Source organism: Amblyomma maculatum, chromosome 11, assembly GCF_055883805.1.
Source record: "Amblyomma maculatum isolate TAMU_Amacu chromosome 11, ASM5588380v1, whole genome shotgun sequence".
Taxonomy (NCBI): Eukaryota; Metazoa; Arthropoda; class Arachnida; order Ixodida; family Ixodidae; genus Amblyomma; species Amblyomma maculatum.
In genome coordinates, this window is record NC_139354.1 from 66,621,011 (window position 1) to 66,633,854 (window position 12,844).

General features: G+C 44.6%; 1 long non-coding RNA gene and 9 other non-coding genes across 10 annotated transcripts; 9 read left to right on the top strand and 1 right to left on the bottom strand.

Annotated features, from left to right (window-relative positions):
- Positions 1-200: 200 nt before the first annotated feature.
- Positions 201-3,804, top strand: LOC146174019 (uncharacterized). Its single transcript, XR_014701925.1, has 2 exons — positions 201-346; positions 3,434-3,804. It is a non-coding gene; the product is annotated as an uncharacterized LOC146174019 (long non-coding RNA).
- Positions 3,805-3,882: 78 nt separating this feature from the next.
- TRNAS-GGA (transfer RNA serine (anticodon GGA)) lies at positions 3,883-3,956 on the bottom strand. Its single transcript has one exon. It is a non-coding gene; the product is annotated as a tRNA-Ser (tRNA).
- A 285-nt stretch (positions 3,957-4,241) lies between these two features.
- Positions 4,242-4,315, top strand: TRNAS-GGA (transfer RNA serine (anticodon GGA)). Its single transcript has one exon. It is a non-coding gene; the product is annotated as a tRNA-Ser (tRNA).
- Positions 4,316-4,526: 211 nt separating this feature from the next.
- Positions 4,527-4,600, top strand: TRNAS-GGA (transfer RNA serine (anticodon GGA)). Its single transcript has one exon. It is a non-coding gene; the product is annotated as a tRNA-Ser (tRNA).
- A 211-nt stretch (positions 4,601-4,811) lies between these two features.
- On the top strand, positions 4,812-4,885 carry TRNAS-GGA (transfer RNA serine (anticodon GGA)). Its single transcript has one exon. It is a non-coding gene; the product is annotated as a tRNA-Ser (tRNA).
- Positions 4,886-5,096: 211 nt separating this feature from the next.
- TRNAS-GGA (transfer RNA serine (anticodon GGA)) lies at positions 5,097-5,170 on the top strand. Its single transcript has one exon. It is a non-coding gene; the product is annotated as a tRNA-Ser (tRNA).
- A 211-nt stretch (positions 5,171-5,381) lies between these two features.
- Positions 5,382-5,455, top strand: TRNAS-GGA (transfer RNA serine (anticodon GGA)). Its single transcript has one exon. It is a non-coding gene; the product is annotated as a tRNA-Ser (tRNA).
- Positions 5,456-5,666: 211 nt separating this feature from the next.
- TRNAS-GGA (transfer RNA serine (anticodon GGA)) lies at positions 5,667-5,740 on the top strand. Its single transcript has one exon. It is a non-coding gene; the product is annotated as a tRNA-Ser (tRNA).
- A 211-nt stretch (positions 5,741-5,951) lies between these two features.
- TRNAS-GGA (transfer RNA serine (anticodon GGA)) lies at positions 5,952-6,025 on the top strand. Its single transcript has one exon. It is a non-coding gene; the product is annotated as a tRNA-Ser (tRNA).
- Positions 6,026-6,235: 210 nt separating this feature from the next.
- Positions 6,236-6,309, top strand: TRNAS-GGA (transfer RNA serine (anticodon GGA)). Its single transcript has one exon. It is a non-coding gene; the product is annotated as a tRNA-Ser (tRNA).
- Positions 6,310-12,844: the final 6,535 nt, after the last annotated feature.

The following is a 12,844-nucleotide window of genomic DNA, read 5'->3' on the forward strand; positions in this document are numbered from 1 at the left end:
CGACGCTTGAGAACTGGATAAGGCATACCTAGGTAAATAGGGTTGGTGGCGTCGCGCCAGGGCGGGACAGACTCCGTCACAGTAGAGAATTGACTTGGCTGGGACCTTTCTGGTCCACCTGGTAAAAAAAAGGGGGAAGCCTCAGTACCAATTCAAAACCAATCCAATCCAATCCAAGTCACCCTCAAAGGCCACGCTGCCACTATTGAAGCACAGCGTTCTGTTCTCTGCAGCCGCGCCTGTGAGAAATTCGTCCCCTTTTCTACTTGGTGTGAATTCCCAGCGGAAGAAGGCATGGAATCTCAGCACAACGATGTCGTGAAGCAACCGAGCCCCCTGGGTTTGGGTAAGTAAAGCAATCAGAGGCTGCAGTTTTTCCCGCCATTGTAGAACGACGCCCGCGCCTCGATTTTACACGATAGAGCATGAAGCTTGTTCGGTCAAAAAAGCCTCGCCGTCTGCACTTTGCGCTGCTCTCTCCAGAGGCCAGAATCATGGAGCATTCTAGAAACCTTTAGGAGTGGAAACTACGCTGTTTGCGGCGACCAGAAAAGGTCACAAGCCTGCGGCGCCCCTATCATGCTGGCAGCGCCTGTCGGCGTGGAAAGAAATTAACGCCGTTTGTTGTTGTTGTGGCTGTAGGAAGAACGAAAAGAAAATGCACGGGCCTGCTACAGGCTCTGTAGCTGAGCCACCTGATTGATTGATTGATTGATTGATTGATTGATTGATTGATTGATTGATTGATTGATTGATTGATTGATGTATTGATTGATTTACAGGAAGGGAAAGGCGCGGTATCTCACTTGTTTACTGTAGACGCCTCAACCACGCCGTAAGAGAAGGGAGGAAGGTAGGAGTGAAAGTGGAAAGAGAGAAAGAGGAGCCATTGCGGAGGGCTGCGGAGTAATTTCGACCACCTGGGGATCTAGCGTGTACCCAATAAAGCAATGAGCTGATAATCTCACAGCACATATATTTTCGGCGCTCACAAGAGTGCGCCTGAATCACCAAGCTGTATATATCTGTTAGATTTTGTAATGTCATCTTCAGTAGCTGATAATTATATCAGAAAAGAAACAAAATTATGTATTCTTTTTTATTTTGTAGCTGGGGTTTTACCAGGGCCGGCTTGCACGATAAAGTCCGAGCTAAGTCCAGACTTAAATGGTGTCTTTAGAAAGACCAAACGGCCTTACCTGTTCACCGGCTAAATCAGAACTATTAGTTATAAGGAACAAACAAGCTTCACAGGTAAAGCCAGATTCTCGAGAACCTATCCAGTTACACATTGACAACCATCCGATACCCCCGGTAGCCACGATCAGAGTTCTCGGAATGTTGATTCAGAATAATACGCAGAACACAGAAGCTATACGCCGGCTACGCGTCACGGCGCACCAGATAGGTGGGCTGGTGAGACGCATTGCCACACGTCGCAGGGGTATGAGAGAAGCCGACCTGTGCAGGATTATCCAAGCCTTTATGATAAGCAGAATCATGTACGCTTGCCCGTACTATCATCTGCGTCGTAGGGACGAACATGCACTTAATAGCATAATTAGAACAGCATACAAAGCGGCCCTTAGCTTACCAGTATACGCTAACTCAGATCGACTACTGCAGTTAGGAATTTTTAACACACTATCTGAACTAATTGAAGCCCATAAGACAGCACAAGTGACCCGCCTGTCACGCAGCCTTGCGGGACGCGTAATTCTCGACAAGCTCCACATCCACCCCACTGAGGAGGTGTGCGCAACATCCCATTTATCGGCTGACATAACTAGTAGACTAGTTGTTAAACCAATAGCCAAAAACATGCTACCAGGTAGACATGATGCCCGCAGGAAGACAAGGGCACAGACCCTTGAGAAACAGTACGAGGACGATCCACAAGCAGTGTACGTGGATGCAGCTCAGCACATCAAAAACGGAGCATACGTGGCATGTATGGCCACTCCAAAGTCAACCTTCATTAACGCTATAACATTTCATGCTAGCTCCATATGCGAGGCAGAGGAAGTAGCTATCGCACTGGCCATCGCGGATCCCCACACCAAAACTATTCTAAGCGACTCAAAAAGCGCCGTTCAAAATTTCGCCAAAAATTCTGTAAGCGCACTCGCGGCGCGAATTCTGCGCAACCGATCTCTCAATCACAACATCAATCTCGTATGGGTTCCGGCTCACGCGGGTAACTCCGGAAACGAAGGGGTCGACCGTCTAGCCCGAGGCTTAACCAACCGGGAGACGGGAGATCTATCGGGAACGGACGCGCCTGTGGAGGCACCGCGCACATACGCGGAGGTAACAAACTTTTATCGCGAGCTAAGACGCACGTACCCCGCCCCTCACCCCGACCTCGACCGGGCGCAAGCCACGACACTCAGACGCCTACAAACAAAGGCCATTCTTAGCCCCTACCGACTATCGTTAATTACAAACGGAGAATTCAACCCTGCATGCCGGCACTGCGGTGACGGGACGCAGGCCACTCAAGACCATATACTGTGGGAATGCGCCAGCAATCCCCCTCCAAAGACACTCTTGCCAGCTCCCTCAGCGGAGGAATGGGACAAGCTGTTGGCCAGCCCAAGGAAAACTACGCAACTGGCCCTCGTCACGCGAGCTCAAGAGGTCGCTCCCGACTGGAGGCCACCCTAGACTCGCCCCAGCCCGAAATAATTCCTTTCATTTCGTGGCAATAAAAGTTGTTACCACCACCACTTAAGACGGCTCGTGTTCCGAACGTCGAACGCTTCGGGTTCATGTTCACCAGAGTGGCTTCTCAGAACGGCCTCAGCAACCACTTGGGGCATTTTTCCTCGTAACACAATCTTAAACCGCAAAAAGCAATGGCACGGATTTTACACAACGCAAAGTTGACGGAATGTGTACATCTTACAGCAGGGACAGTGCCAGCGCATCCCTGTATTTCCCTAATTTCTCTACTTAGACACCTGGCGTCCTTGTGTCTTAACCAAGACAGCACTAGAGTCGCAATCATACAAGCGACATATTCAAGTCAGGACTGAAGCCCAGTCTTGACTCAGTCTTAAGCGGCCATGCTAGTGGCCTATTCTTTAGACTCCAGTTAAGTGTGGACTTAGCTAAGACAGTCTTAAGATTGTTTTGTGCAAGCGGGCCCAGGTCAATAAGTTTCTACCTTGGCAAGTTCATGGAATTTGCTTCAAACCTAAAATGTTGTACGTTGAGCAACTTTTGTATATTGTGGAGACGTGTCCTTCTACTGGAACCATGACTTTCTTGATCTTACTGATGGCTCTTAGCGTACAAGGGGTGTCTTTAAAGCCTCAAGCGTATTCATAGCCTTAAGACTAGTGGTAGTCTGCCTACATTTTTACATTTTTCTCTTAATAGCTTCTGCATCACATCTTCAAAATAACTCTTCCTTCTTTTCTTGGTACAGATTACCAGGACCTCCCCTCACCTGACCTGAGCAGAGTCTGGGATATCCTGATAGAGGCCGCAAAGAGAAGCCCAGTCGAGTGCTTCTCCCTAACCGACGATGTGTACAACTTTGCGCCTCATGTGGCTCCCGGTCAAGCGAACAACTGTCGTCGCTTTCGCCAGGGCTGACATCAAATAAAGGTGTCCAAGTTCAGCGTGCTTTGCTTGACAAACCTTCAGATCTGTTCTTCAGTCTCTCTACGAAGTGACTATGCTTACCTCAAGTCAATGTAGGTTCTTTTCTGACAGAAAGAAAGACCTTGCTCAAATATTTAGGGGAATCCCCCAAGGTGGAGTAGATTTGTAATAAGGGAGTAATTACTCGTTGCATCCACCCAAGCGCAGCCATACGGCTACAAAGGAAAGCTATACAGCTTTCTCAGAAGCTTCGTAGTTAAAGAAAAATTCGTCCTGATCCGGGAATCGAACCCGGCACCACCGCCTTTCCGGGGCAGCCGCTCTACCGACTGAGCTAACCAGGACGGTCAGCAGATCAGATGATAGGGCGAGAGCGAATTGATCTATAACTCGAAGTGGGAATGGTGTTGCTCAAATATTTAGGGGAATCCCCCAAGGTGGAGTAGATTTGTAATAAGGGAGTAATTACTCGTTGCATCCACCCAAGCGCAGCCATACGGCTACAAAGGAAAGCTATACAGCTTTCTCAGAAGCTTCGTAGTTAAAGAAAAATTCGTCCTGATCCGGGAATCGAACCCGGCACCACCGCCAGGCGGTGGTGCCGGGTTCGAATAAAGAAAAAAAAAAAGTCCTGGTTAGCTCAGTCGGTAGAGCGGCTGCCCCGGAAAGGCGGTGGTGCCGGGTTCGATTCCCGGATCAGGACGAATTTTTCTTTAACTACGAAGCTTCTGAGAAAGCTGTATAGCTTTCCTTTGTAGCCGTATGGCTGCGCTTGGGTGGATGCAACGAGTAATTACTCCCTTATTACAAATCTACTCCACCTTGGGGGATTCCCCTAAATATTTGAGCAACACCATTCCCACTTCGAGTTATAGATCAATTCGCTCTCGCCCTACCATCTGATCTGCTGACAGTCCTGGTTAGCTCAGTCGGTAGAGCGGCTGCCCCGGAAAGGCGGTGGTGCCGGGTTCGATTCCCGGATCAGGACGAATTTTTCTTTAACTACGAAGCTTCTGAGAAAGCTGTATAGCTTTCCTTTGTAGCCGTATGGCTGCGCTTGGGTGGATGCAACGAGTAATTACTCCCTTATTACAAATCTACTCCACCTTGGGGGATTCCCCTAAATATTTGAGCAACACCATTCCCACTTCGAGTTATAGATCAATTCGCTCTCGCCCTACCATCTGATCTGCTGACCGTCCTGGTTAGCTCAGTCGGTAGAGCGGCTGCCCCGGAAAGGCGGTGGTGCCGGGTTCGATTCCCGGATCAGGACGAATTTTTCTTTAACTACGAAGCTTCTGAGAAAGCTGTGTAGCTTTCCTTTGTAGCCGTATGGCTGCGCTTGGGTGGATGCAACGAGTAATTACTCCCTTATTACAAATCTACTCCACCTTGGGGGATTCCCCTAAATATTTGAGCAACACCATTCCCACTTCGAGTTATAGATCAATTCGCTCTCACCCTACCATCTGATCTGCTGACCGTCCTGGTTAGCTCAGTCGGTAGAGCGGCTGCCCCGGAAAGGCGGTGGTGCCGGGTTCGATTCCCGGATCAGGACGAATTTTTCTTTAACTACGAAGCTTCTGAGAAAGCTGTATAGCTTTCCTTTGTAGCCGTATGGCTGCGCTTGGGTGGATGCAACGAGTAATTACTCCCTTATTACAAATCTACTCCACCTTGGGGGATTCCCCTAAATATTTGAGCGACACCATTCCCACTTCGAGTTATAGATCAATTCGCTCTCGCCCTACCATCTGATCTGCTGACCGTCCTGGTTAGCTCAGTCGGTAGAGCGGCTGCCCCGGAAAGGCGGTGGTGCCGGGTTCGATTCCCGGATCAGGACGAATTTTTCTTTAACTACGAAGCTTCTGAGAAAGCTGTATAGCTTTCCTTTGTAGCCGTATGGCTGCGCTTGGGTGGATGCAACGAGTAATTACTCCCTTATTACAAATCTACTCCACCTTGGGGGATTCCCCTAAATATTTGAGCAACACCATTCCCACTTCGAGTTATAGATCAATTCGCTCTCGCCCTACCATCTGATCTGCTGACCGTCCTGGTTAGCTCAGTCGGTAGAGCGGCTGCCCCGGAAAGGCGGTGGTGCCGGGTTCGATTCCCGGATCAGGACGAATTTTTCTTTAACTACGAAGCTTCTGAGAAAGCTGTGTAGCTTTCCTTTGTAGCCGTATGGCTGCGCTTGGGTGGATGCAACGAGTAATTACTCCCTTATTACAAATCTACTCCACCTTGGGGGATTCCCCTAAATATTTGAGCAACACCATTCCCATTTCGAGTTATAGATCAATTCGCTCTCGCCCTACCATCTGATCTGCTGACCGTCCTGGTTAGCTCAGTCGGTAGAGCGGCTGCCCCGGAAAGGCGGTGGTGCCGGGTTCGATTCCCGGATCAGGACGAATTTTCTTTAACTACGAAGCTTCTGAGAAAGCTGTATAGCTTTCCTTTGTAGCCGTATGGCTGCGCTTGGGTGGATGCAACGAGTAATTACTCCCTTATTACAAATCTACTCCACCTTGGGGGATTCCCCTAAATATTTGAGCAACACCATTCCCACTTCGAGTTATAGATCAATTCGCTCTCGCCCTACCATCTGATCTGCTGACCGTCCTGGTTAGCTCAGTCGGTAGAGCGGCTGCCCCGGAAAGGCGGTGGTGCCGGGTTCGATTCCCGGATCAGGACGAATTTTTCTTTAACTACGAAGCTTCTGAGAAAGCTGTATAGCTTTCCTTTGTAGCCGTATGGCTGCGCTTGGGTGGATGCAACGAGTAATTACTCCCTTATTAAAGAAAGACCTTATTTCTCAAAAGAGCGACATTCATTAAACTTATGGCCAGCATACCGATCCTTGCCACTGCTTTTTTTTTTCTCAGAACGGCACGTACTTTCAAATAGATATAAAGTACACCTTGATTCCTGCCATTATCATCTGCCTGCCCTTCGCTGAAGTACTTCAGTGTCTAAAAAGAAGGTGGTCATTTGCATACGCCTGTTAACTTCTCATGGTGAGCAGCACAACAGAGGAAGAAATGTTGATGATGAAAGCAGAGAATGGGTATGAGTTCACATCATATTGGTGCAAATATTTGCAATATTTATTTGATCATCCTCAAAGCTACCTCCATGGGGCTATATCACTTTGTGACGTGAAACAAGACTACCATACTGAAAATATCCCACATTAAATTTGAACCTAGTGCTGTCGGATATGGGGATATGGGCAATATACAGCCATACGGGCAATATGGGCCAGCGATAATACAGGCTTTATGGGCTATACAGGCATTATGGCCAATATGGGCAAAATGGGCCATATGGAATCCATGGCCATATCATTGCTATTCAAGTGATGACCATTGTGCACGAGCTCTGCCCTGCAAGAAAAGAAGGCAAGCAGTTAAAATAGTGTTTGGCATAATTTTATCATTTATTCGTGTCTTTAAATATACATCTGCAACTTCATCTCCATGGTCAGAATAGCCTTTCAATTTATACTCTTTCAACATTTCAACCATGCATCTTCTGCATCAGTTTACAGAGAACATCATTCAAAATTCTTGCTGGTGTAACAGATCCATCTGCAAAATAAGAAGCAAAACAAAATGTTCAAAATATGTCAGTACTTAATTTATTTTATTGCAAAGTTAAATTATTGTAACTGATAATGCATGGAAAGCCAAGCTCAAAGGAGTGGCATAAACATTGACTAAATAGCATGTGAAGATTGTGTACCATGTTTAGGTAAAAGGACACAACATTTACTGAAAAAAATAATTAGGTAAAAGTTGAAATGCTCACTTGTTACAGCTGGTACCCTGTCGAGGGTTAGGGCCTTTGCATGGTTGACGCAGTCAGCTGTCAGTCAGCTTTCAGCTTGTTGCAGCCGCAAGAAGCACCTCTCACATTCCTGTTTCAGTGTTCAAAGAGTGACCAAAGCACCTTCACTGCTTCTTTCCAGGAGGATCCTTAGACTATGTGACGCCTATCTATCTTCAGCAAAGTACACCCCCTCACAGAGGCGAACTTGCATGAACCTCAACACAGCACACAAAATAATACTTTGTAATTACATTTCAGTAATAAATTAACCTTAGATAACTGCATGCTGAGCGCACCAGATTTGCTGTTCGTGCTAGGCCCTTTCCATTTTTTGCTTTCAAAATCTTTATTGCTTTTTAATGACCATGAGCAATTTTCCTTATTGTCTCTTGGAAAAAAAATCACCTGTCATCAGACAGTTCTTTAGATTTTCAAAACTAGTGTAAAGGAGGGGGGGAGTACAAATTTACAGTATACACAATATACTTGCTGATTATGCATACACATTGCCAGTATAGTCATTTTCGTCTCTTTTAGCGCAAGATGATGATTTTAAACTTTTTAAATCTCCACGTAAAATCCGTTAACATGGTGAAACTTGCAAATCCATTTGCTATACCGTGCTACTTGAAAAAAAAATGGTTAGATTAACTTGAACGAACATTCAGAAAAAAATGCCAAATTTACGGAAGTATGTTTTCTGCTACACATTTAAATCAAACAAATAGCGGCGCTTATTGCAAAATACAATTCATCTGATAGCCTGTTGTGATCTCAGAGTGTTGAGCACTGGTCATTGTGTCCACGTGATATAACTTCACTGCAGAACATAGCCTCGGCACTGACAAAACTACCCACTTTCCGTGCACCCATGGGTTTAGGCATTACTTTTTTTCATTATAAGCCTTTTGTTTCAGTACAGTAGAACCGCTTTTTCGTAAAGTCACTCGGACGGACAAAAGTCTTTGCTATAACAGGGGCTTTACTACGTCAGTTGTTGGTGATAACATTGTTCTGAAGAAGATGTCTGGTAATTAAATGGCTACTTACTAACACATCTTGTTTTATGAAAAAAAAAAAAGTGCATAACACCTTCCATCTCTCATATCGTCTCTTTGTCCCATTTTCTCTTTTTTAGCTACAAAATTTTTGTTTACATCTTCTTGGAGTACTTAAATGAAGGCAACGTGGCTATGAATACAACTGAACTTGATTTCATGTGAAAACCAAAGCCTTGCAATTACACTGCGTCATCTTCCGCTGTTTGTCTTTGAAGAGGCAATAGATGTGAAATGAGAGCGCCAGTCAAGCGCTGCAAAACCGCACACAACACACCTTCGCTTCGTGCCACCGCTACCTAGTGCTGCAAATGTGCAGCCATTTCTTCCCTTTTCTATTTCTTACTGCACTTTTACTCTCTTTTACTTTGTGAACAGACCGCGCCGCCTTCTTTTTATATTTGTAGCCAACTTTACTTTTCTTTTTTCCTACACAGGCTGCATGCTCTCCCTAATGGCTTTAAGGCTCAAGTAGAGTTGGCTTCTTCTCATCACTGGTCAGCCCAGTGGTAAAGCTAATAAAGAAAACACTTGGTGTTACTATGTGGTTTTGTTTAAAGAACAATAAAGAAGAATTTGCCTCGCTATCTTAGGTTGTTGTTGAAGCTATAGGAAGAAGGAAAACAAAATGCACGGGCCTGCTACTGGCTGTGTAGCTGAGCTACTTCCGCTACCTGTTTGCCGATTGATTGCTTCAACGTTAACCTAGATGTAATGTCGTGACACGGCAAACTACAATTGTCGCTGAGCAGCGAGGGTGCAATCTGTGAGATGGCACTAGTTATAGCATGTACATCTTTTGCCACATAATTTGAGCCAGGATTTAAAAAAATGAAAACCTTAAGATGCAAACTGAACCAGATTCTTGATATTGGCAATAGTCTACAATAAGTTTGGATGTTTTTAAGTTGGCTAATTACTGACTGATTAGTTGAATTACTCAAGATTTTTTTTAAAATATTGGCAGCAGAACTTAAGTGATATGCAAAGTTGTGAAGGATGTATAGGAACCACTGATTGTTTACAATAAGACACATCTCAAGTGACACTTTCTGCTGCTCCAAAGGAAAATTACAAAATGTACAAAATAAACGCCATGTAATCATATAACTTACCCAGTTGTCATGGTGCGCTCAAGCAAGCAACGGCTGAATAAGTCTGGCTGCATTAATGACGTGACTCTTATTAAAGGTATCTGGGCTTCCTGCTTTTATCGCACAATGGTCCACGTAGTGAATGCTCCTGACCAAGCATTCCATCTCTGAAGTAGAATAAAAGGTTGTTTTCTTTTATTCTGCAGTCTTGGGCCCTTTATCACTTCAGCAACAGTTAGCCAGTCGCATTCATTTGTGCCATAATGCAACATGGGCTAGATGTCCAAATATGTACAAATGACAGAATGCCCTGTCGCTTCGCTATGCAGTAATCCTACGTCTAACCTTGATCATCCAGTGCATGCTTGACAGCTGTATAAGTGCAGTGGACAAGTGCCCCATCAAGTGGTTTCTTCTGTCCTCATTTTGAGGCCTTTCTTTGAAATTCAGGAGCAAGGACTATGTGAGGCATGCCATGCAAGCAATACTTTATTAAGTGCTTTCAACAGATGCTAAACTTAGATTTGGAGCTGAGCTCTGTAGGCAATAGATAGAACTGGATGCACATATTCATCTATTCAAAGACAAAACAAAAAAAAGACTGACCTGCTGCAGTCTACTGCCATCATCACGCATTTGGTTCAATTCACAGTTAATGTGCTTTCATTTTTAAAATATTTGCTCAAATTTCACAGGAAAAGCTGTACAACAAAAGCAGTGAATGAAGCCATACACTTAAAGTCAGAATGTAGTAATGAATCAATACAGGCAATCTCCTATGTCCAGTAAACCACGAGCATCTATGGTACGTCTGATTAGGATCCGAATTTTTATTGCCATGAAAGGATGTTCGTAAGGCGGCCTTATAGACGTCCATATCTAGATATTCACATCGTAGATTCAGTATATGTACGAGGAGCATCCATTTTCAGATGGGGATTGGAGATCTGCACAGAGACGTCTGAGAAGTATCCATGAATATCCATTTATGGCTGTGAACTTGTAACTGACACACTTGGAAATTTTCCTGAGCAAAATATTTGAACTAGAAATTCTGCTGTGCAGGTGACGATATTCATCTGACCATATTCCTATTACTAGCAAGTTTATTGCTCAGACTAATTGATTATGACCGATCGAATATGATCATTATACAAAAATTTTCAACGAAATTAATCGTGTCACATTTTAGCACCTGAGCTGATAATTAGTTGCTTTTATTTGTATCGTGCATTTTTTATACCGAGGCATGCACTCATCCTCCAGTGAAAACAGAACTTTTACTGCTCGGTTAGTCCTGCCAGGATGGAGAGCAACCCACCTCAAAGTCAATCCAATCCAACCTGGCCGACAAGCTTTGGCACATGATGCATCGTTTGTTGTCGTTTGATGCATCTTTGGAATCTAATTATCCAAGCTGGTTTTTTTTTGTTGTTGTTTGCTATTGTGTGGTTACCTGGTAGTGCTACAAAAGCTATGCCACTTATGAGCTAGTCAAGACCTCCTTTTTTCCCTAAAGCGCCCGTGAATTAAGAGCCCCAGGGTCGCACTGTGACTGATCTTGCCGAGACATCGATGCTTCCTTCCTTTAGATGAAATGACTGGTTGGTCGCTTGTGAATGTAATGGTGCGTGAACATTACTTTGAGGATGCTAATGCAGGATGGATGAAATTCTGTAACATAGTTGCAGCCTACTGCGTGCGTTGTTTGCCTTCGCATACAAGTCATGGACTGGCTACAAGTTCATTAGGATTTGTTGGGCTAGTTGGCTCATGATTCCAAACAAAGAAAAGCTACAGGACCGAAACAATATCTAAGAAGAGGCAAGGCACACAAATGTGTTTGTGTGTCTTGCCTCTTGCTAGTCCTAATTGTCTCATACTGCAGCCATACCTGCCACAAGGTGTGTTTGCTCATGTTGGCGAGCGTACCACTAAGTTGAGGAAACGAGTGCTTTGCGCCTCTCTCCTTTGCTTGTGTTCCGTAGCATGAGTGTTTGATAACATTTGAGGAAACCCTAACGGCAGAGGGCAGAATGTAGTTCACTGGGCTTTGGACTGAGAGTACTTAACATACCCCAGTGCACAGCCATACGGCTACAAAGGAAAGCTGTACAGCTTTCACAGAAGTCAGTAGTCGAAAACATTTGTCCACATGTGAATCTAGGGTTGTACTTAGGTTCATAGTTGTGAATAAACGGATTGTTCTTGAAGTATAGTATCAGAATGACCAAGGTTTTATAGTGGTTCACAACCTTGCTATCTCCTTAATTCTCAATTTTTTGCCTTGTAGATGTGGCAAGCAAAGCACCTTGTGATGTGCAATGCAAGAGCACATTAGAGAACCCTTGGTGGTTTAAATTTCTGGAGCAGTTCATTACGGTATCTCTCATAGCAAGAGTCGCTTTAGGATATTGAAATCCATAAACCAAACCAAGCCTATATTGCATTAGAAGAAATAATTTTCTGTGGCTTGTGGGTTATGAATTTTTGAAAATAAATAAGCTTGCTCATCCAGCTTAATATGCCCAAATATAAGAGGTTGTGGATTCCGGTCGTTGCTGTTGTTGTTGTGCCCTTAAATCGCTCTGGCAGTATGTTGATGTCTTCTTTGTCTTTCTCATCAAACAACTTTCAGTCACGAAATAATCACTATTGGTTCCCCATTTATCAACACAAAAAATTAGAAAATATAAATACTCCTTCATGCTTTCCCTAGTTTTAGCAACTGTTGGCTTTCTTCATTGCTATTCTTTCCAGCAGCCATCATACAAGATATGTATAATCCATGAACGCTGCAAGCCTTGCATGCCTGCCCATCCCATCTGGTTACATGAACAGTTTGCAGTTTGAAGTGTTCCATTATCTTCCGCTAAATTTTCTACACCATCTCAGCAGTTGTTCGCAGCACTGCAAAGGGCAGGGTCGACCTGGACCAATCCTGGCGCCTCTCACCTCTGCACACTAGAATAGATAATTGAGATCCTACTCTCAGCCCCACAAATCCTGGAGGTGAAAGGAGCATAGGAGCACAATTGATTATTATAGTGTGTATGATCCTGATTTCTCAGGTCGTCCTTGCCCTTCACTGTGTTGCACTAGCTTCTGAGACATGGTATGAGCTTCCAAATAAAACATTTCGCTTATTGCCTACTACAAAGCAAAACTGTCTTTTTCAAAATTCCAGCCCTATTACCCCTGATTGCAAATCATACTTTAGTTTGTTGTGCCTTTATAACAGTCGTC